This window comes from Peromyscus californicus, unplaced genomic scaffold (genome assembly GCF_007827085.1).
Source record: "Peromyscus californicus insignis strain IS unplaced genomic scaffold, ASM782708v3 Scaffold_9__1_contigs__length_137607984, whole genome shotgun sequence".
Taxonomy (NCBI): Eukaryota; Metazoa; Chordata; class Mammalia; order Rodentia; family Cricetidae; genus Peromyscus; species Peromyscus californicus.
In genome coordinates, this window is record NW_026294617.1 from 136866363 (window position 1) to 136891200 (window position 24838).

At 38.9% G+C, this 24838-nt stretch overlaps 1 long non-coding RNA gene across 3 annotated transcripts in view; it reads right to left on the bottom strand.

Annotated features, from left to right (window-relative positions):
* Window positions 1–19851, bottom strand: part of LOC128106187 (uncharacterized) — a 42627-nt gene extending 22776 nt beyond the window's left edge. The window contains exons 1-3 of one of the 3 annotated variants that reach the window (XR_008216619.1): window positions 19423–19851; window positions 13506–18660; window positions 1542–1663 (exon numbers count right to left, since the gene is read on the bottom strand). This is a non-coding gene — a long non-coding RNA (uncharacterized LOC128106187). Of the gene's footprint in view, window positions 1–1541; window positions 1664–13505 lie in introns of all 3 variants that reach the window. The other 2 variants (XR_008216620.1, XR_008216618.1) reach the window with 2 other exon arrangements.
* Between the last annotated feature and the right edge of the window lie 4987 nt (window positions 19852–24838).

Consider the following 24838-nt stretch of genomic DNA (forward strand, 5'->3'; position numbering starts at 1 on the left):
TCATGTTAGGAAGGACCCTTTTGCAGGTAGCAGATAGTCAAATTATCCTTGCATCTCTACATGAAAGATGAGGCAATTTGACTTCCTTAGAACTATTTGATAAAGACTTTGCTCCTCTTGTCCCTGACTAGTAGGCCTACCTCTTTACACCATAGCATTAGTAATTAGGGTGGAACACTAGAACTTGAGGGAACAAAGCTACTCAAAGCAAAACCATCTACCATGTCACCTCAAATTTCATGTCATCCTCAGATGCAAAATATATTAATTCTGTTCTCCACATCTTGACTTGGTTCACCCTCAACTAAAATGTCAAATGTCCAGTCTTACTTAAATTTCATCTTAATCATATGAAGACATGACTCAGGATAAAATTCACTCTGAAACTAATTCCCCTTCATCTGTGAACTTTCTCTGATTGGGAAGGTTTTCCCCAAAACCCTCCTCCTAAAGGCTTGATCCTCATGTTGGTGTTACTGGAAGTGGGTACTGCTGGAAATTGGAAGAGATAGGCCTTATTGTGTGGTCTCTTCCCTTCTTACTTTCTCACCCTTATTCAACATGCTCCAGATAGAGGCCAACTGAAGGTAGAATGGGACCTCCAAGACCATGAGCCATAATATACATTAGTCTTTTTAAGTTGATTATCCCTAATATTACACTAACAGAAAGCTGACTTATGCAGAACTTGTTAAATCAAACAAATTGTGAATTTCTAAAATACAATGGTAGTATAAGCAAAGGAGAGGTGTCACTGTCCAAAAGGAGGAAACATGAAAGAAAGGGGTAGAGAGTCACAAGTAAATCTACAACCCAAATCTGACTCTAATGACCCATTTCTATATATTCTCTGTGGGGCACTTCTGAATATTATTACATTGTCAATAGTTCCTGAGAAGAGAATTTTCAAATTAAAAATATATAGACCACAGCACCTTCTTAAATGTGCAACGTGCAAGAAAGACTATAATTGGTATATGTGCTCCTTGAGTGTGGTTTTCTGTAAACCATACTCTTGAATTTTTTCTGTACACACACACACATAACATACACACACACCCATGCAAACACACACACACATGCAAACACACACACACACACACACACACACACACACACACACACACACACACGAGAGAGAGAGAGAGAGAGAGAGAGAGAGAGAGAGAGAGAGAGAGAGAGAGAGAGAGAGAATAGGCATGGGGGAATGGGAGCCATAAAACAATACAAATGTAAGTAGCAATTGGAAGATGAATACTAAGCTTAGGCTGTTCTTGATTGTCCATGTCTTTGGGTGTTGACAAGGGTCCCTAGCCAAGTGTGTCAAATAAGACTGCACACAGGTGCCATGGAGCCTAAAGCTGTGGTTTACAAATGCCCCAAAATGAAATGACTACAACGAATCCCACGGGAACTAGCTAAAAAGACAAATTTCAGGTGTTGCACTGGAAATGTTAATTTGGGACTTCTAAATCTAGAAATTTTCACAGATATTGTTTTGTGTATGATTTATTAACCAAGCATATTTTGAACATAATTACCTGAATTACAACAACGTTTTTCTTTTGACTCCACCATTATCACTCTGGTAAGTGCATAGTTGTCTAAACATCTCCATATACAGTTGTTTCATGTTTCCTCCAACACCTTCTATAGAAGCATGCTAGAACAGGGAGAGCAAATATTGTTACATGAATGAAAACATTTACAAAATATCAGGAGACCAATAAGACAAATACCATGTGAGCTTTAAAATTGTTGGTACTAATTACCCAATGGTCCTTGCAAACAAAGTAAAATATCCATGAATACAGTATCCAGTTAGAAGGATAACCTATTTACAACCACTACAAAGCCCTTAGGAATCATTGTATATAACCTGTTCACTAGGAGGTAACTATGTTTATGTCTTATTTGAATTTTCTCTATGAAAACAACATCCCAGAATTACTGCCTCACAAAGGAAATTTCACTCTAACAAATACAGAACATGTAAGTTGTGACTGCAACTACAAAGAAACCCCATTAAATGTGCCAAATCCTTGATTTCTGTTTTTATGTTTATCTCCATGTGGCAAAATTACATTTGACTCCAGAATATTCTTAGGTAATGAATTATCACAAAGAACTAAATATATGGAAGGCTAATCAAAAGAAAAGCAACACTGAGTGAAGTAAGTGAAGGGGGCCAAAGTATTCCTCTTTCCCCCAAGTAATTCCCATCATGTCTCAGTATGGAAACAGCTGAAGTGGACCTATCAGCAGCATTTTCATTTCATTTCTCCTGAAATGGCACATTTCTAATCAAATTAATTGGGATCAGCCTGAACTTCCTGTTAGACAGTTCTTCTTCTTTTCTAAAACCTTGGTTCCAACATCTTGGAGAAGTAGTAATGGAACCTATGAAAACATTCACATAATTTCCTATATTATTGTTGTTGAGACAATTTGATAACCATCTCCAGTCCTCATTAAAGCTTTGTCCTTTAATGATGAATCTTTGACCCCACTTCCAAGATTCTTCTTTAATCAGTTCCTAAATCACAGGCCCTAAGAGTGTGGTCCTCAATATAGTGTGTTCAGAAGAGAATTCCCAGGGTATACCCTTGCTTATTAAACCAGAAACCCAGTTGGTATAGCCTAGAATGGCTGTTCTAGTGCACAGAGAAGTTGGGAGCTGTTGCCTAGAATCATGTCCAGCATGGGTTCTCCACACCTGGAAGACAAAACACTTCTCAGCACTGGAGGCCAGCCTGCCAATGTGTTTCCTTTACAGACTTAGTTTGCCTATCATGGATAGATTCCTGTGACCATAGTTGAATCTGAGCATTGGGATAGTGTTTGATCTATCTTCATCCTCTTAGTCCAAAATTATAATACAGTCATTATCTCAGTTTGCTCCACAGCAATGTTCATTCAGTTATCATCAGAGGAGCTTCTTCCTGCAGCTGATGGGAACAAATAGAGAGACTCACAGCCAACCATTATGCAGAGAGTGAAAGACTTTGTAACACTCAGCCCTAAGTGGGATGTCTCCATCTAATCCTTCCCCTCAGAGCTCAAGGAATTCTATAGAATAAGAAGTCAGAGGAAGTGGAAAGAGTGTAAAAACCAGAGGGGATGGAGGACACCAAGAAAACAAGGTTCTCTAAATCAACATAAGCAAAGCTCATATGAACTCACAGACTGAAGGATCATGCACTGGGCCTGCACAGGTCTGCACCAGGTCCTCTGGAGATATGTCATTGCTTCCAGTTTAGTATTTTTATGTGTTCCTACATGTGCAAATGAATGAGTCTCTGATTCTTGTACCTTTTCTTGGGCTCTTTTTCTTCTGTTGGTTTATTCTGTTCAACTTCAATATGATAGTTTTGCTTTATCTTATTATATTTTGTTATATTTTGAAAAAAGAAATGAATGAATAAATGGATGAATGACAACCTAACCACTAAGATAAAGGTTAACAACTAAACTGTCACTTATACCTGCTGGGAGAGGGAAAAGCAATTTCTCCAGTGGAGTGACACTAGGTATATCAACCACTTCCAGACAGACCTCATGTTCAGGAGCAGTTGATCAACACATAATGGACTCCACAAGTTTTTTTGTGGGTGATTTATTTGGTTGTAATTTGTTTTCTTCTTTTTTTCTTTGTGGGTGGTATTTTATTATATTTTCTTGGTTTTGGGGGAGTTTGTTGTTGTATTAGGTTTTTGTTTGTTTCTTGAGAAAGAACTTAAAGTTTGGTGGGTAGGAAGGAGGAGATGTTCTTGAAGGTCTCAGGGGAGGGGAAGAATATGATGAAGATATTTTAAATTTAAAAATTGTTTTAAATAATAAAAAAACATAAATTTAAGAAACAGACTTATGCTCATTAATAATCACTATCATTGAGGTTTAGTTTCCACTAATGTGGTAAAGAAGTCAGCCAATCATTCACCTTCCCATTGTATAGTCAGAGTTAATCATAAAATACATATTTAAAATATTCTGGGAGCTAGAATTACCATGCAAAGAGATGTGTCTTTATTCTTTTAGACTATTATCTGGGGAAAAACTTTACTATTTCTTCAAAACTGAAAAGGTGAATGGATAAGTTCAAAGGTATGTAGATTAGATTTCATGCTGTTTTTGGAATTGATATTCTGCTATTATTATCTCTCACCTGATAATATGAGAAACTGCACAAACTGAAAATATATTTTTCACCTAAGTTTTGTGAGTTTGCAACTTTAATATGAGCTGCAATGTTGCAAATATCTCTGGGTAATCTTAAAGTATAATATTGTGTCTTCAAAGTGAGCTATCATATAAATGTTTGATGAAATTAAGTATCAAACTAGACTTCCTCTGAAAATCTGAGAACAAACAGCTTAAAGATTTAAGTCACAATTGGAGGCTGGGGTTAAATAAGGGAGATGATCTTGATTAGGAGGGAAAGCTCTAGAATTTTTCTATTGGATTTTGTAGAGGAAGAGAACTTTACACCATGTCCCTTTGTTGCCTGTAGAGACCATCAAAGTGTCACCAACATAGTTCTTCACAAAGTGTGTCTCTAAATAATTCTGCAGTTAGTGCCACCTCTGGTGAGAGGAAAGGATGTGCTGTATTCTCTGTTCTAATTCAATCCTGTAAGTATTGATTGAGCTCCTGAGACACATTCAGCCAAGGTTGACCTAACTGGAAGCTGTAGCAGCCAGCTGCCTATACTTTCTGCTTTAGATAAAGCAGCAAAGCTTCTGGGTTCTACATAGCTATCTCCCTCACCTTCCTCTTGCCGATAGCACCTGAAATTCTGCTATCTCCCAAGCTATATAATGCATTCTCCTACAAGATACATTTCATGAGTATATGTCTCAAAAGTGCTCCCAGGTTGGGAAATATGCCCTCTGTACTTCCTCTTAGAGATTTTTTATGTTTGTTAGTACAAAGACTAAGAATGCCTTCTACAATGGGATAGTTTTAGCATTTCCCAGGGTTATTTAGCCATAAATCTCTTCCCCTTCTTCTTAGTTTCTCTTTCCTCTTATATTTTTTGTTTTTCTTTATTATATATATTTTTTGAGGTGGGATTTCACTATGTAACCCTGAATAGCCTCAAACTCTGGGATTAAAGGTGTGTGCCACCACACCTGCCCCCTCTTATATTTAAGTATTGATCCATACTTTGAGCTACAGTTGGGCATAAGAAATATCCAGTTCTACAAGACATAGAATTAACTTTTCTCCCTGTACCAGTCATCAGGAAGCATACAACTGACAATTCTCTTCTAATCATTTACATCAGTCTTGCTTAGAGAACCATGTTATTTAAAGGGCATTCATTTTAGAAACTCAGATAATCCTGGGTTTTATCCTCCTTTATTGGAATGATCCACACTGTCCCCAATCCATGGGAATCAGATTTTAGCACCTGTCTGAACACTTCAAGAGGCTAATCTCTTGAAACCTCAGCATGGAGTCCCAAGGTGCTTTCCTTTTCCCGAGTTCTATCAAATCCACATATTGGATACCTGATCTGATATGTCTATTTTTATATTTCTTACTACAAATGATACATCTTCTGATTGGATTATGAGGTTAACAAAGAAAAAACTTACCTGCATGTTATCTAACATAATGCTTGGAAGAACAAGGAAGCCCAACAGATAATGACTGTTGAATGACTACAGGCGTCCTGGATTCCCTTTACTAGTTTTTCTCTATTTACTTAGTCATGATCTACTTACTGTATGGAGGAGTGGAATCTGTTTGTTGTGGTGAGGAACCCTGAGAAAATGGGACAACCAGGATCTGGCAAGGTTCAAAACTCCCAGAAAGACATCATTTGGAGAAGTAGAAGGTAGCTGTCTTAGAGTACAGAGAGTGAAGGGAGAATAAAGAATGCTACACAATGGGGCAAAATAATATACGTTTTCCAGAGGGGAATGCCATATCAGGACTTAGATGAATCCTTGAACAAGGCTGTGTCAACCCTGGGAGGGCTTATGTCTAGTTTTGAGTCATGGTTTTATGGAATTGGTAATCTAAGCAGTTTGATGTTACAGACAAAGCATAAGCTCTGTTCCCATTTTCACAGGTTCTAACCCACATTCTGCCATAGTGTGCCATATGTGGGATGGCATATAAGAATGAACTTTAAGCTCACTGAGTCTCAATTTCCTTATATAATTTCCTGGGTGTTAATTACACTGTCATATTCTAATTCTGCTGCTATAACAGAATACTGAGGTGATCTAATACTTACATTGGGTAATAACCACATTGCAGAAATTTATTTCTGAAAGTTCTGAAGGCTAGAAAGCATAAGGTCAAGGCACAAGATGTTTGAGTGTCTAGTCAGGGTTTGTTTTCTGCTTTAAAGATGGTGACATCTCTGTCTTATCATGTACTAGAAAGGCAAGCCAGGGATGAAAACTCTAGCCCCTGTATAATACTTGTCTCATTAATAGAGGCACAAGGCTCACAACCTAATCACCTTGAAAGGTCCCAAGCACTTAATATTATCACTTTGAGGTTCATATCCAAGTATGGAATTTCAAAGGCCACATTCATTTGAGCCATGGTGCATACTTACTACATACCCTACTTGTGAATATCAAATGAGCTGATATGCCATATGCTAAGACAAGTATATTCCATATAATGGTCATTCCATAGCCATTATGTGGTATTATATTGCCATTTTGTTTTTATGGTGTTTCCCTTACAACTGTTCATTCACAGTCTCACCTGCCAGTGAGTACAATTGTATGTAGCATGAATCTTAAAGGTACTTATTAATAAAATCAAACCTGAGGCCAGTTATTGGGGTGAATGCTGGAAGATCATAGAAGCAGAACAAGCCACAACTTCTTCACCTTGCCAGTTCCTCAGCTGATTCTGTTTCCTCAGACTGGAAACCTCTGAGTCCTCATCCAGAATGAATCTCAGCTGAACTGCTGCTAAAAGCCTAAAAGCTTAACCAGCTAAATGCTTCTAGTTTCTGGTGTTCATGCCTTATATACCTTTCTGCTTTCTGCCATCACTCCCTTAAATTAAAGGTGTGATTCACCACGCCTGGCTGTTTCTAGTGCGGCCTTGAACTCAGAGATTCAGACGGATTTCTGCCTCTGGAGTGCTAGGATTAAAGGCGTGTGCTACCACTGTGTTTAATATTGTGGTTATTCTGTTCTGTGACCCCAGATTAGTTTATTAGCATGCACAATATTTTGGGGAACACAATACCACTACAGTTGTATGAAAATTACAGAAATGTTCCAAATCCCAATTGCCTGAGATGTCAGTCTCTCGACATAAGAATTGCCATATATTCTCTCATCAATAACTTTTAGGCATAGTAAGAACTAGTTCTTGTATCCCCTTCTTTTTGATAGCTGTTTAACTCTGCGGTTCCTCTGCTCAATAGTGACAGGTTGCTTTGATGCTTCTTTTATAGACCTTTTCTGGACATATGACCCCTGATGTTTTCTACCAGCAGGCAGCAAGTTTCTCTTGCTTCTAGAGAAGAGTACCTATTCTGGATAAGGTCTCAATGATAAGAACTGTGGATTATCCAACAGTGGTTTTTATCTCATATCATCATTATCTCCTTTACCAAACATCTGGACATGAGCCATCAGCATTTCACATACAGCTGTCCTTAGGGCTTAATGTTCAGGAGCTTCAAAATAAAAATCATAGGGATGTTACTCCCATCTGTGTAGATTAAGACCACTACCACTGTTTAAAACCAAACTTGAAGAAAGCTTTAAATACTAGCTAGGTGAATGGGCTCTGGCCAGGTCCATACCCATGTTCCCAGGAAATGTCCCCAAGTCAAGTTTTGCATGGGCTTATGAAGGCAAAATCCATAATTCACTGTATTTTCCATGAGGTCCAATCAGGGGCAAGCATATGTCCTGATGTTCTTTCTGCCTGCATACTTCCTGCCTACACCCAATCAGGGGCAAGCATATGTCCTGACATATTTCCTACCCATATACCTCCCACCTACATGTGTTAAGTGCATATGGTGCATAGCGATCAATCAAACTTGTTTAGGGGAGTGAAAACACGTAGTTTATCATCTTAAACAATGGACTCCAGCATTTCATGAACCATCTGTCCTTACACAAAGGGCTTGCAGATCAAAGGCATTTTGTTTCGTGGATCTCTCAGGCCTAGTAATTAAAACTTAAAACATAGCTTTTGCTCCCACATTTCCCCCTTGAGTTGTATCTTTAGTCAAATCCTTAACTCTGTAATGGGTACCTGTTTATTTTGGGATCAAATAACCATCAGCTTAATGGTACCAGATATCAATTATCATTTAGTTAAGGTATCAATGATGAAAGAGCCAATAGTGATTAGCAGAAGCACAATGGCCAAAGGCCCTGTGATGGCTGACATTAGAATTACTTCCCAGAAGGAGCCTGGAAATGATAGTGGGGACCAGTTATTTGTTTTATTTCAGGTCCTCATTTTTGCAATGTGCTTTTTTAGTATAGCCAGATTATCTCTAATGTTTCCTGACTGGTTTATATAGAAACAATAGAGCAGGTTGAACACCCTATTCCACTATAGAACTATTTAGCTAATGAATCTACAACTTGATAGATCTGGGTCTATTTGGTTTTAACAGATACCTTTCCTGGTATGCCAATAGGCATTATAGGTAGCTACTTTGTCCCCTATGCCAGGGAGTTTCCTTTGATCTAACATCCCAGCCTGTTGGGGGATAAGGGATAACACACTCTTTTCTGTAACTGCTTTCTGCTTAAACCAGGATGTTGTCAGGGCCCAGGAGAGCTGGAATGCTAGTCAAAGATAAGGAGGGAATTCAGACAATGGAGCATTCATCAGAAGCATGTAGTTCACTGATACAGCAGAATAGACAAGGAGAAATCACATTGACTGGACTGGTCCAAATCAGCTTACAGTAAGTCAGGGGTTTGCAGTCATTTGGAACAGATTGTAGTCAGTAGCTGATGCTTGGATGGTGTCTGCCAGCCAACTGGAAATCTTCTGGGAAAGATATAGACTAGGGACAGAAGTTAAAGTTTAGGAACTTAAAGGAAAATCCTCCCTTTGGAAGTTTCAGGCCCATAATCCTAGTAATTGGGGAATGGGAGTAGTTCCAAGACCAGGGGAGAGAAGAGAGATCTCATCCTCAGAAATAGACAGGTGGGAAATCTTAGACTCTACTTATCTGGAGTTCTTTTGACCTGTGAGTGGTGGATCCAAGTTTTATGACTCCCTAGATTCTTTGAATGAAGCTTACATGGATTTTTTTGTTTGGTTTACAAAAAAGACATAAAATTTTTAGATGTATTAGCATTAGCAATCTGTATTGAAATCAACATTGTTGAAAAAGCAGGTAACAGGTGTCTGTAAAACACCTGAAGTAGACTCATACCTTTGAGTCCTAGCAAAAGCTATATATTTGGGTTAAAAAGCATGAATACTTTTCCTCTGTCCAGAGAGCCAGATACCGATTGGACAGAGATGTCTTTAGTCCAACAAGAATCATTAGGTCTATACTTAGAAGATAATCAAAGGAAATTTACACTCTTGAGCTTTTGACTAACCAGTAAGTAGTCACTGCTCTATCAGCTTATCAGAACTTTATTGATCAATATTAAAACTCTGAACTTTTGAAATCTTAGTGTAACAATAGCATAGAGGGGGAAAGAAGTCCAAAACATTTTCTATTTTTCACATACCTTAAATCACTTTCTTATAACTTTACAACTTTCATTTAAGCTTTCACATCCTCAGACCTTTATATATCTTAAGACATTTTCTTAAATCCTCAAAACTTGTGTAGACTTTAACCCTTTTTCTTTCCATCTAATCATTTCTGCCTTTTCTCAACAGGAAAAAGCAAGGCCTAATTTTTACACATGAAATAGTTAGCAAGGTGGCTGCAGCCTTCGGGAAGAACCTGGTTGCTTGATGTTGCTAAGCTGACAAAGCTATAGTTAGCCTAGCTATCAATACTACCAGAGAACTGAGAATGATAAATTATAGCAAGAAATATAATCCAAATGGCCTCTGAAAATGACAGACTAGACCATTGGCCAGATGGTCATTCCAGGCTCCTGTGGTCTCCATGCACTGGTGGGCAGAGGTACCAGGATAAGATCAGAAGTTGGCTGCCAGGCCCAGAAAATGAGATGTTTTCCTATGAAGGAAGAACATGGTGGTGGTGGTGGGGTTTACTGACCTTACTTTGCTTAGGCAAAGTGAGGCAATCAAGTCTCCAGTGTCCTGCTTGTCCGCAGTTTGGGACAGGTCCTGGCAGCAGGTGCAACATTGGGGCAGTCTTGTATTGTATTACCACAATCCATGTGGAATAGTCATGGTGACCCATCATTGTCTTTGGAGACCCCAGGGTCACATCATAGTAAGCTTTTCCCATTAAACCTTTTAAATGCCATATTCATCAGATCTCTGACAAGTTTGAGGACCATTATCTATTAAGTATATCTGAGCTAAACAAACCTAGACTTAACCTTGAAAACACAAATAGGAGGCTAACTAAAGCTTTTTTCTGTAATTAATTACATTAGTACTTAGCATGACTACATTTATAGTTCTGAAGACATTAAAGAATTTGGTCCTTTGGGGTGACTTTAATGGACAGTTATATCTGAAACCTCATTATCTTTTAATATAAAGCCTATTAGCAAAGCAAGCCTGTCTTAATCATCTTTAAAAGTTTACAATAAGTTAGCCTTAAAAATATGACAATTTCTGAACTGAAGTTCCTTTTAGTATCAAAGTGAAATTTTTAACTCATACAGTCCACAGAGACAGAAATTTCCTAATCCTTTTATAGTACACCACTACAGAATATAACAGATTCTTATATGACTCAGTTTATCAAAATAGCTTAAGCTTAACAAAGTTAGCAAAGACAAGAAGGCTAGTTACATATTCTTAAGCATGAATAGACCTTATGTAAGGAGAGACATTCTCTCAGCCAGTAGTTCTCAACCTTCTTAATGCTGTGACCTTTCAACACAGTTCCCCGTGTTGTGGTGACCCCCAACCATAAAATCATTCTTGTTGCTATTTCACAACTATGATTTTGGCAGTGTTTTGCACCTCAGTGTAAACATTCCACATGCAGGTGGTTCTAAGCTACCCCTGTAAAACGGTCTTTCAACCTTCAAAGGGTTGAGACTCATAGGTTGAGAAGATGCTCCAAGTCTTTTGCCAGACCACTTAAGGTATTGTCTTGCTGCATTGTCAGATAGGGACAATGGTGCTCATAGCTATGGCCTTAATTTTAACCTTTTGATTTATTTGTTTTTTTAATTCAAATATTAATAATATAAAACATTTTATAAACTTAAAGTTTATAAAATTTAAATATTTTAAATGCTGTTCCTTAAAAAATCCATTTTTTAAATTTAAATGTTTTTTAAACTTCCAAAATTTCCTCTTAAGAAAGTTTAAAATCTCTCAACTGCTTGTTCCTATAATATTAAAAATAAAGTGCCATTTTTTTACTTCAAGAGGGAAAATGAAGGCACAACAACAGTCTGCACAAGGCAAAACCAAGCACCAACAGTGCAAATAATACAAAGCTCAATATCTGGGACTTATTCACAATTCTTTGTGTTTTCTCAAGGAGCTTAGATCACCTCTTTGGCCCTACCCTTGGCAGCATATACATAATCTGTCTTCCAGGTACCAGCTTGCTCCATTTCATTGTGGCTGGTGCTTCTGATGACTATCACGTGGCACTTTCATTTCCAAAACTGCTAAGGTCCCCCATTGCAACTGGGCTTTCTTTGGGGAAATCCAGCCCTCCCACACACTTGCAAGCCTCAGTTGCCCCTATGACCCCTTCACGTCTTTGACAGCAGTATCACCTAGGTGACTCTTACGTTACAAAGTTTGGCTGCCAGCATATGAAGCTTTAATACCTTATGAGACAAATATTCTTTTTAAATCCTGTCTTTCATAAAACTTGTTTTCAGAATAGAATAGGAATTATCATACAAAAATCCATCCTAAACTAAAATAATTTAGAGACCTGTTGTTGCCTCCTTGATAGGCCCACACCACATGGTCACTTTTAATCAAGATGGTGATGAAGTCACATGACATCCACTCTCTCCAATCCTAGTAAAGATAACTGCCAGTCACACAGCTGCTTGAATATAAGCAATCCACATGTTCTTTAAATCCCAAAATGGAATCATGCCACATGGTTCCTTTAAAATTATCTATGCATAGATTCAATTCCTAGGGTTAATAGTTTTAAATTAACTTTTTTTCATAGATGTCTTAAGGTTTCTATTGTTGTGAAGAGACACCATGACCATGACAACACTTACAAAGAAAACATTTAATTAAGGTTGCTTGCTTACAGTTCAGAGTTTCAGTCCATTATCATCATGGCAGGACCTGGCAGCATGCAGGCAGACATGGTGCTGGAGAAGTAGCTGATATATGTTACCATGCAGGCAACATGAAGTGGTCTGTCACACTGGTCAGTATCTTGAGCATATATGAGACCTTAAAGCCCACCTCCACAGTGACACACTTCCTCCAACAAGACCACATGTACTCCACAGGGCTACCCCCTAATAGTGCCACTCTCTATGAGATTCTTGGGGCCAATTACATTCAAACTACCACAATAAATTTTATATATATATTTGAGACAGGGTTTCTCTGTGTAGCTTTGGAGTCTGTCCCGGAACTCATTTTGGAGCCCAGGCTGGCCTCGAACTCACAGAGATCCGCCTGCCTCTGCCTCCGAGTGCTGGGATTAAAGGCATGTGCCACCACTACCCTGCTTAAATTTTATAGATTTTTAACCATATCCAATAAAATTAATGCATAAATCTTGAGGTGCAATTTGTTCACATAAACCAAGTCTAAATTTTTGGCTGTTCTGCTTTGCTTTCTTTTCCCTGTCACAGGATCAGGTGAATTAACTGACACAGGACATAGAGAAAACTTTTGGGTCTAGAGAATCTCTAGATCCATAATGAAGCTCTAGAGCCAGCTTTCCAATAAAATAGAATAGCATAAAACACCTTTCATGTTATTTACACACAAAAAAAAAAACCATCTGAACTCCTGCTAACTTGAATCTAGTGATCAGAGAGCTCAGAGATAAATTCTGAGCCCCAGCCACAAAAGCAGCCATGGCAGTAGTGGTGACTGACAGCTGGTGGCAGCAGAGACAGCAAAAATATCTGACCCATTTCTTTCCCAGTTCCATGTTTAAACAATACTTACAGACACACCAGGGAACACAGACAGACAAAACTTTCCAAACAACCAGAACCAGGTGGGTGGATGTCATGCTATTTGCCCAGATGGGAGAATACCTGGGTCTTCTCAAACCCTCCATGTCCCAAACAGAGACTGCACAAAACAGAACCAGACTATGACTCACCAGGAGCCCTCTATAGATGCTTGCTAAATTTCTCAGTAAGGCACTTCAGTCTGTGAACTGAAGGTAACATTGGAACCTTGGAATATCTCAAAGTACATACCTCTTGAAGTAGTTCCTCAGCCTGGAGTTCAAGAGTAAAGGTCCAGCTTTAGAATTTGAGTAGGTGGTCTAACTCTCTGTGGGGGTCTCAGAAAATGTTAATCCCATCTGTTGAGAATAAGACAACTACCACAGTTTAAAGTCAAATTTGAAGCAAGCTTTAATTAAATACTAGCAAGGTGGATAGGCTCTGTCCAGACCCATACCCATGTTTCCAGGAAATGGTCCCAAGTCATATTTTGCAGGGGTTTAAGAAGGAAAATACCCATAATTCACCACATTTTTCATGAGGTCCAATCAGGGACAAGCATACATCCTGATATGGTTCCTACTCACATACCTCCTGCCTACATCCAATCAGGGGCAAGGGTACATCCTGACATATTTTCTGCCCATGTACCTCCTACCCACATGTGATCAAGCACACACAGTGCATATGGGTCAAACAAACTTGTTTAGGGAAGTGAAAACACAGAGCTTGTTATCTTACATAAACAATAGCCTCCAGCATTTCAGGAACTAACTGTCCTTGGTCAATGGGCTTGCAGATCAAAGGCATTTTTGTTTCATGGATCTCTTAGACATAGTAACTAAAACTTAAAATGTAACTTTGGCTTGTGGCGATATTTTATTTGTGCTGAAATGTGATATTTTATTTGTATGTTAATAAATAAAGTTTGCCTGGAGATCAGAGGTCATAGAGAGCCATAAATAGAAGTCAGGCAGTGGTAGCACATGCCTTAATCTGATCACATGGCAGGCAGGTCTCTGTGTATTCAAGGACACAGCCAAGCATGATGACACATGCCTTTAATCCCAGTACCAACCATAGAGACCTGGAGGTCTGTATAGACAGGCAGTGATGAGAAAGTGATGTGGCTGGGCTTAGAGCCAATGAGAAGGCAGAACAGAAAGGCAATAAAGGTGCAGGTTAGACAAGAAGAAGCTCTCTTGAGAAGCTACAGCGAGGTGGTAAGCTAAGGTTAGTTGGCGGCTATTGCTCTGATCTCTACAGCTTGCACCCCTGTATTTGGCTCTGTGGTTCTTATTTAATAAGACTGTTTAGAAATTTGTCTACATTGGCTCTTACAGGAACCCAAGGAAAGTTTCCTTTCTTCCCCCCACCATTGTCTTTCCCTCTACATGCCTGAGCTCCACAGAGTATGAAATGAACCAATCTCTATTCCATGTTAAGAAAGTGTGCCTCTCCAGGTACCTATTCTCTCTCTCAAGTGTTTGAGCCCTATACAAACTAGAAAATGGACATCTTCCTCTGTGTCTGTGAATATTCTTTTACTGTAGGAAAGATGGTGACTCAGCATACTGTTCATTGGAGGGGGAAAGTGGTCTACTTACATTGGTGACCATCAATTCAGTCTGCCCATATGCAGGCACTTGAGTGGACCCCACAACAATGAGAGAAAAATATATTTTGAGTTTGTGACTTACCATCTGGCACCTTTGTAATGGCTGACAAGCTTCAGGTTAATGCAAAATAAATGTAGAGATAATAAATAATAAATGAAAAGAAAGAATAAACAGAGAATGGAAGGAGTAAAAGAAATATATTTGAGTCAGATTTTCCAGGGAAGTCTTTTGGGAAGAGGTACACTGTGGGCTATACTTAGGTTTAAAAGAATGATTTTTCTTTAGTATGTAGAGTTATCTTGATTTTTAATCCATTTTTTGTATACCTAAAGAATGAAAAGAAATTATGTCCTTGAGTTAAACAAATTTTTCATTGACATTTGTGACTTTAGGCAATTCTGCCCCAGAGTTATCTCTCCTGTGCTCTGTAGCATATTGGGCTGCTAAAATCTATTTACATTAACAATGCCTCTACAGCCTTAGATTAGCATGTGAATGTAGGGATGGATCAAAAACTGACTACAAACATATCTTAGCACACAATTGCAAATTTTGTGTTAGGAGTCATTCATTCATAAACTATTTACTGAGCATTAATTTGGTATAAACAGTGTATTGTGTAATGGTCACTGAAATGATGAATGAAAAGGTATACATTCTTTCTTCAAGGAGCTTTTATGTAAAATTAAATATGAGACAGTTATTTTATGGATCCATGAGTTAGTAATGAAACACAGGGAAATACATTGAAAATACTTTGCAGAAATATTTCCCTTGTTCACACTAAAGAAAGGACTTCACTACCTTCATCATCAACTCTAGTTACATTCATCCATCATTGATCTGTACTATGTCACATGTTTGACATCAATTAGATGGTTTTAATTTAACACTAACTGGCTAAGAAAGTATCATGCCCATTTTAGATGGAGAAGTGCAGCATTAGGGTGGTTAAGTAACTTTCTCAAGATATTATTGCTACAAGAACCACCTTAAACAGAGAAATCACTGTAAAATACAATTCTTTAATTTACAAATCCTATCACCAATGTCTTTTTGATATTTTTAGCCATATAACACCTAACATACTCCTGTAAGTCACACATGACATCTAGGGTAAAAGAAAAACAGATACTAAGAAGGAATACTTGGGAATTAAAATGATGATGGATGTAGCTGAAAGTTTTCCTATGTTCCACCTGGTCCACAGCCATTCAGACCCAAGTAAACACACAGAAGCTTATATTATTTAAAACTTTTCAGCCTTAAGCTCAGGCTTACTACTGACTAGCTCTTAAACTTAAACTCAGCCCATTTCTGTTAATCTATATGTTGCCACATGTTCCATGGTTTTACCTGTGGGACATTACATGCTGCTCCCTGGATGGTGGGCTGGCATCTCCTGACTCAGCCCTCCTGTTCCCAGAATTCTCCTTATCTGCTTATCCCACCTATACTTCCTTCCTGGCTACTGGCCAAACAGCTTTTTATTAAACCAGTGTACAAAAGCATATGAACAAGATTAAAGATTTAAAAATAGCTGGAAGGTGGTTGTGCATACCTTCAATCCCAGCACTGGGGGGTGGGGGCAGATGTGTAGCACGAATCTTAAAAGGTCTTATTAATAAAAAACAAAATCAGGAGCCAGGTATTTGGGCAAATGCTGAATGATCAGAGAGACAGAACAGGCCACAACTAACCTCACCTCACCAATTCCTCAGCTGATCTCATTTCCTCAAACTGGAAGCCTCTGAGTCCTCATCTGAATGGATCTCAGCTGAACTGCTGCTCAGAAGCCTAAAAGCTTAACAGGCTCTAGTTCCTGGTCCTCATGCCTTATACACCTTTCTACTTCCTGGGATTAAAGGCATGTGTCACCATGCTTGACTGCTTCCAGTGTGGCTTTGAACTCACAGAGATCCGGATGGATCTCTGCCTCCAAAATGCTAGGATTAAAGGTGTGTGTGTGCTACCATTTTCTGGCTCCTACTTCTGTCTAGCAGCTATTCCATTCTCTAACCCCAGATAAGTTTATTAAGGTGCACAATATTTCGGGGAACACACTATCACCACATTTCCCCGTTTTCGTCTAAAATTAGCTTATAACTAATACAAGAAAACTGTACCCAATAAGCATATATAATATATACAGTCAAGAATTACATTAACAATGTCTAGTCTATTACCATTTGATAGATTCAGACAAAAACTGCATTATATACATTAACAATGTCCAGTCCATTATCATTTGACAAATTCAGATAAAAATTTTTCATTACTTATACTATTTAAAACAAATGGTTCCTTTTTTAAAGTAGATTCAATAATCTCCCTTTTTATCTTATCATATCCATATTCTCTTTTTTCTCTTCATAGTAGATTCAATAATCTACCTTTTATCTTATCATTTTTATATCTTCCCTTTTTTTTTTTCAGAGTAGATTCAATGATCTACCTCATATCTATTCTTTTTTTTCTTTTCCTTTCCTTTTTTTAAATGAAAAGCTGGAATCTAATCACTTTGTTTAGCCTTTTTCCTGACCATTAACAATTAACCACTTGTAACCAACCATCATAAACAATAACAATATCCATAACTCATTAAACAACCAAAAGACACCCACCCTACCTCTTGGGAATGTGGGCGTCATGTTCTTAAAATTACTTCCTGCTTTCTGGGGGTGCCAAAGACATCTTTCAGGAATCCTGAAAAAAAATTTTGGGTTAATTGTCATGTCCTGGGAGAGGTAGCTGTATCATTTGTTGTCCAGTCTCTGCATAATGGGATAATGTATGGCTTGTCTCAAGTCCTTGCTTGAGTTGTCTGTGAATCTGGATCATCTCAGCCAGTCATCTCAAAATTGTCCTAAGCAGTTTGTAGTCCAAAGTCAATCTTTGCATGGTGTTAATCAGCTTAATGGCTTTACCATAGTCCATGTGGAATCATCATTGTGGGATCCTGTCATCTTTTTGAAGATTTAAAAATTGCTGTTAGGCATGGTCATGGTTCTCAGCAGATTTTTTGTTTGTTTGTTTGTTTGTTTGCCTCCTCTGTGGTTTGGAGCAATCACAGTCTGATAAACTGATAAATGTCTGTCTCTTGGAACCATGAACGTTCTTCTCTAGAAGAGAAAATCTTCATAGCAATTTCTCCCCACCATTTGTCTTGCCAAACTTTTCCAAACTGACCTTTGCCAATGCTTTCTTGTAACATGATGGTCCTGGCAATCATTCTCTGAAGAAGCAGCAGTAAACCCTTCATCCCAGGTAGCAGCATCACTGCAGTCACCAACAGGATGAGAAGCAGGTCCCACCACTACCGTTTTGGCTGGGCCCCAGCCTCAGCTTCTCCTTAGCAAGCCTCCTAGGCTGGCCTCAAACTCGGGATCCTCCTGCCTCTGCCTCCTTTAGAAAATCCTACAGGCCTGTACCACCACAACTGGCCAAGTGTAGTTTGGGCCTGAGCTGGGGCCCACAAGGCCACAGGAAAGTGGCTTTTTCATGAATTTGTACCATGAACAAAAAGGTATATAAGGCTTGAGGACCAGGAACTAGAACCCCTTAAAACTTTTAGGCTTCTGAGCAGCAGTTCAGCTGAGATTCATTCGGATGAGGACACAGAGACTTCCAGTTTGAGGAAACGAGATCAGCTGAAGAATTGGTGAGGTGAGATTAGCTGTGGCCTGTTATGTCTCTCTGATCCCAGATAAGTTTATTAAGGTACACAATATATTGGGGAACACAATATCACCACACAGATGCAGTGGGATCTCTGTGAGGATAAAGAACTGAGAGATGTGTTAGTATTTTTTATAAACTATTAATGCACAATTAGTGACAAAAAACACCACACAGTAGGTTTAATGTTTACAACACTTTTCACATTATGTAATGGGGACTGTGCTCCTAACATGTGAATGCCTAGTGGCAAATACAACCATCTGAACCACAGAACTTTGATACCACTGGTAGTGTCATGTACCCCTCACCTCATTTAGCTCAAAAATCCAAATAACTGATAGAAAGTTGTTTACTTCAATTCTATTATTAAAAAAATACAATTATAGAAAAGAGGAAAGAAACTTGGCAATAGCATTTATTGTGTTCAGTTACTACACAGTAGTGTTACACTTACTTTACAGTAGTGTTACTACCAGTTGTCAGCTGGTACCCATGTAAAATTTGAGGGTAAGATTTTTGATAGAGTGAATTTAGGTTTCTGGATTTGGAAAATGGAGAAAATTTTAGATTAGGAAATTGGGGAAAATAACATTTTTAATCCATGTCCAAAGGTGGTTTTGGTAGTCATGAGTTTGGAAGTTAATAGTTTTCAAAAGACATAGCAAGAAAGTTTCTTAAAATATTCAGGAATAAAGGCAGATATTCAAGGAGTAAACCTCAATGACATTTGCAGTTAAACTACAAGTTTAGTTTGGGAGACCTTAGTAACTGAATTTACAGGAAAAACAGTTTAAAATGCAAGTCATTACCATTTGTTAACCTGGGTAAAAATATCAAGACATACGCAATAGAGGAGTTGAGAAACTCACCAGTCGTGTGATGAGGTCCTGAGATCCAGCCATTCTGCCCCATATATTCATAATCTATCAATTTGAGAAATTACACAAAATTCTAAACTCTGATAACACCAACTGAGCATGAATCAGGAGAAATTATAATGGCCTTGAACAAAGTCAGATCAAACTATCCAACCAAGCAAACATGGTAGCAGTCCAATTAAAGACCATTTGGAGAGAAGCTGCAGCTCTCTGAGAGTTATGAGCTTTCAGAGACAGGTTCACAGGCTGTAAGGAACAGCAGAGTTTAGACCTTCATAGAACTACCTAAAATTCTGCTTCTGACCCAAATCCCCATGGACAGGTTGTGTCTGCCCAGCAGTAACCTGCTGCTTTTCAGAATGCCATTTCTTCTGCTGCTTTTATCTCACCAGGTACAGTGTCATCACAGAGTTTGAGAGAACAAGAAGCTGAAAATATCCCTTAAGAGCATTTGCAGTGATCAGGACAGATATTTTTAGTAAGCAATTGTCTGTCAAATATGAGTCACATGGCATGTCACCTTAATGATCTGAGAATTTGCAAGTCCCTGAAAAGTGACAGCTGCAAATGACAATTTAGGAGGTTCCACCAAATAAGCAGAACATTGATCAAATATATTGGCCGGAGCCATAATCAAAGCAAAATGTCAGTAGAGACATTTAGAATCCTCTAGGTAATGAAGCAGTTTCTGGCCAGGCATCAGACAGAGCCATTTCTGTAGGACTCTGATTAATGCTGTCAAAAGTAGTAGCCACAATTTTGTTGTTTACTACACTTAAAATAGTTGCCCTCATTATAAATATGTGACTGAATAACATTTTAAAAAATAGATAAAGTGGTCGTCTCTGCAGGTTTCCCCATCATGATCCTGATGCACTTGCTCATAGAATCCCTCTTCTCTCTCTTTGACTGGACTTCTGGAGCTCTGCCTGGCATTTGATTGTATATCTCTGCATCTGCTTTCATCAGCCATTGAAGGAAAGCTCTGTGATGACAGTTAGGGTATTCATTGGGATAGGGATCAGTGGCTGTGGAGTGTGCATGGGACTAGACTAGGTCCTCTGCATGGTAAGACAGTTGTGTAGCTTGATCTGCTTAGGGCCCCCCCTGGCAGTAGGATCAGAATCCATCCCTGGTGCATGAATGATCTTTTTGGAGCCCACTACCTCATGTAGCCTTGAGGCAGAGTGAACGGCTTGTACTTGCCTCTACTGGATGTGCCTCCTCACGGGAGGCCCTTGCCTTCTTGTTGGGAGGAGTTGGGGGTAGGGTGGGAGAGGGAGGCTGGGTAGTGAGAGGAGGGAAGAGAGGGATCTTTGATTGGTGTGTAAAATAAATGAAAAAAATTCTTAATAATAAAAACAAAAAAATAGATAAAATGATAAGTAGATAAAATGTGAATTTTTGTATGCTATGTTCTTTATAAAAAATTAAATGGAAGTTCCTGGTTTATCTATGCTCATTTGCCATTGACATCCTGCATTACCCACTAGAGGTGCTCCCCACTCCCCTTGTCCTGTCTTATTCCTGTGACATTGCTCATGTGGCTGGTTACCCACAGTCTTAAAACAAGATTTCTTGTTATCCATACAGACATGTGGAGAAGTTTCCCTGGAAAATCTGCCTGAGGCTGGTTCTGTTTGATGAGGATATGGTTGACTGGGTCAAGACTGACAATGGGAGGCCGGCCCCCAGCTCCCATCTTGCTCCGGACTTCCCTTTTGGAACACTGGTGAGTACCCTCCCTTGCCCCAGACCCCATCCCTGGGCACCAGCCACTCCAGGGAAGACCTGCCCAACTCGGCCCTAGGTTCTGGCCACCGGGCAGGTTCCCTGCTAGCCCCACGGGGAAGGATCCCCTTCTCCAAGACCCCTGGCAGACCCTGCAGTCTCCACGCCCTGCCCCCACGCCCATCTGCCTGAACCCCAAGCCTCTTCCTGAGACTTAGAGGCCGGCCCCCAGCTCCCATCTTGCTCCGGACTTCCCTTTTGGAACACTGACTTCCCTTTTGGAACACTGGTCTGTCTGAACCAAGTGTGCGGATAAGGCCAAGAACGAACCACAAGGAGATGGGCAGACGTCAAGGCAGAAACATATACAACAAAATGAATAGCAATACAGCATCACCAGGCCCTAGCCCTCCTCCAACACCTAGACCTGAACATCAGAAATTGGAAGAAGCAGAAGAAAACAGCTTTATGAATGACATCATGAAGAAGCTAGAGGCTTGTGTAGAGGAAAAGACAAAAAAATGTGAAGAACGCTGTAAACAACTAGAGGAAAAGGCAAACAAATTAGAAGAAATCAATAAAGTCCTGGAAGAAAACAATAAAATACTGAGAGAAAATCAAGAAAAATCAATGAAACAAATGAAGGAAACAGTCCAAGACCTGAAAAGGGAAATAGAAAAAATGAAGAAGACACAAACAGAGGGAATGCTGGAAATAGAAAATCTGAGAAAACGATTGGGAACTTCAGATGCAAGTATAATCAACAGAATGCAAGAGATGGAAGAGAGGATCTCTAGCGTTGAAGATACAGTAGAAGAAATACATTCATCAGTCAAAGAAAACACTAAAGCCAACAAAGTCATGAACCAAAATGTCCAAGAAATTTGGGACACCATGAAAAGACCAAACCTAAGAATAATAGGGGTCGAAGAAGGAGAAGAATACCAACTCAAGGGCACAGAAAATATATTCAACAAGATCATAGAAGAAAACTTTCCCAACTTAAAGAAGGAAATGCCTATGAAGATACAAGAAGCTTATAGAACACCAAACAGACTAGACCCCCCAAAAAAGTCCCCTCGCCACATAATAGTTAAACAACTAAACGTACAGAATAAAGAAAGAATATTAAGAGCAGCAAAGGAAAAAGGCCAAGTGACATATAAAGGCAAACCCATCAGAATAACACCCGATTTCTCAATGGAGACTTTGAAAGCCAGAAGAACCTGGACAGATGTAATGCAGACACTAAGAGACCATGGATGTCAGCCTAGACTAATATACCCAGCAAAACTTTCAATCACCATAGATGGAGTGAACAAGACATTCCATGACAAAGCCAGATTTAAACAATACTTATCCACAAACCCAGCCCTACAGAAAGCACTAGAAGGAAAATTCCAACCTAAGGAAGTCAGATACACCCTCGAAAACACAGGCAACAGATAAAGCCACAGCAGTAAACCCCAACGTATAGAAGTACCCACACATCACCACCAAAAAATAACAGGAATGAACAATCACTGGTCATTAATTTCCCTCAATATCAATGGACTTAATTCACCTATAAAAAGACATAGGCTTACAGAATGGATACGAAAGCAGGACCCATCTTTCTGCTGCATACAAGAAACACATCTCAAATTCAAAGATAGACACTACCTAAAAATAAAAGGCTGGGAAAAGACTTTCCAATCAAACGGTCTTAAGAAACAAGCGGGTGTAGCCATCCTGATATCCAGCAAAATAGACTTCAAACTAAAATCAATCAAAAGAGATCAAGAAGGGCATTACATACTCATCACAGGAAAGATCCACCAAGATGAAGTCTCAATTCTGAATATTTATGCCCCAAACACAAGGGCACCCACATATGTAAAAGAAACATTACTAAAGCTTAAATCACATATAAAACCCCACACATTAATAGTGGGAGACCTCAACACCCCACTTTCACCACTGGACAGATCTCCCAAATTGAAACTTAACAGAGAAATAAAGGACTTAACTGATGTCATGACTCAAATGGACTTAATCGATATCTACAGAACATTCCATCCTAACAAAAAAGAATATACCTTCTTCTCAGCACCCCATGGAACCTTCTCTAAAATTGACCACATACTTGGCCACAAAACAAATCTAAACAGATACAAAACAATTGGAATAACCTCCTGTGTTCTATCAGACCACCATGGTCTAAAGTTGGATTTCAACAACAACAAAAACTACAGAAAACCTGCAATCTCATGGAAACTGAATAATACCCAACTGAATCACCAATGGGTTAAGGAAGAAATAAAGAAAGAAATTAAAGACTTCCTAGAGATCAATGAAAATGAAGACACCACATATCCAAATTTATGGGACACTATGAAAGCAGTACTAAGAGGGAAATTCATAGCACTAAATGCCCACATAAATAAGTTGGAGAAATCTCACACTAGAGACTTAACAGCATACCTGAAAGCTCTAGAACAAGAAGAAGCACAGTCTCCCAGGAAAAATAGACGCCAGGAAATTATCAAAGTGAGAGCTGAAATCAATAAAATAGAAACAAAGAGAACAATACAAAAAATTAATGAAACAAAGAGTTGGTTCTTTGAGAAAATCAACAAGATAGACAAGCCCTTATCCAAACTAACCAAAAGACAGAGAGAGAGCATCCAAATCAACAAAATCAGAAATGAAAAGGGGGACATAACAACAGACATTGAGGAAATCCAGAGAATCATCAGGTCATACTTCAAAAACCTCTATTCCACAAAACTGGAAAACCTAAAAGAAATGGATAACTTTCTGGATAGGTACCACATACCTAAGTTAAATCAAGACCAGATAAACTATTTAAATAGTCCAATAACCCCTAACGAAATAGAAACAGTCATTAAAAGTCTCCCAACCAAAAAAAGCCCAGGACCAGATGGTTTCAGCGCAGAATTCTACCAGATCTTCAAAGAAGAGTTAATACCAATACTCTCTAAATTGTTCCACACAATAGAAACAGAAGGAACATTACCAAACTCCTTCTACGAGGCTACAATTACCCTAATTCCTAAACCAAACAAGGATACAACAAAGAAAGAGAACTACAGACCGATCTCCCTCATGAACATTGATGCAAAAATACTCAATAAAATACTGGCAAACAGACTCCAAGAACACATCAAAACAATTATCCACCATGATCAAGTAGGATTCATTCCAGGGATGCAAGGGTGGTTCAACATACGAAAGTCCGTCAATGTAATACACCATATAAACAAACTCAAAGAAAAAAACCATATGATCATCTCACTGGATGCAGAAAAGGCATTTGACAAAATCCAACACCCCTTCATGATAAAGGTATTGGAGCGGTCAGGAATACAGGGAACATACCTAAACATAATAAAGGCAATTTACAGCAAGCCAACAGCCAACATCAAATTAAATGGAGAGAAACTCAAAGCAATTCCACTAAAATCAGGAACGAGGCAAGGCTGTCCACTCTCCCCATACTTATTCAATACAGTACTTGAAGTTCTAGCCAGAGCAATAAGACAACATAAGGAGATTAAGGGGATACAAATTGGAAAGGAAGAAGTCAAGCTTTCCCTATTTGCAGATGACATGATAGTATACTTGAGCGACCCCAAAGATTCCACCAAGGAACTGATACAGCTTATAAACACCT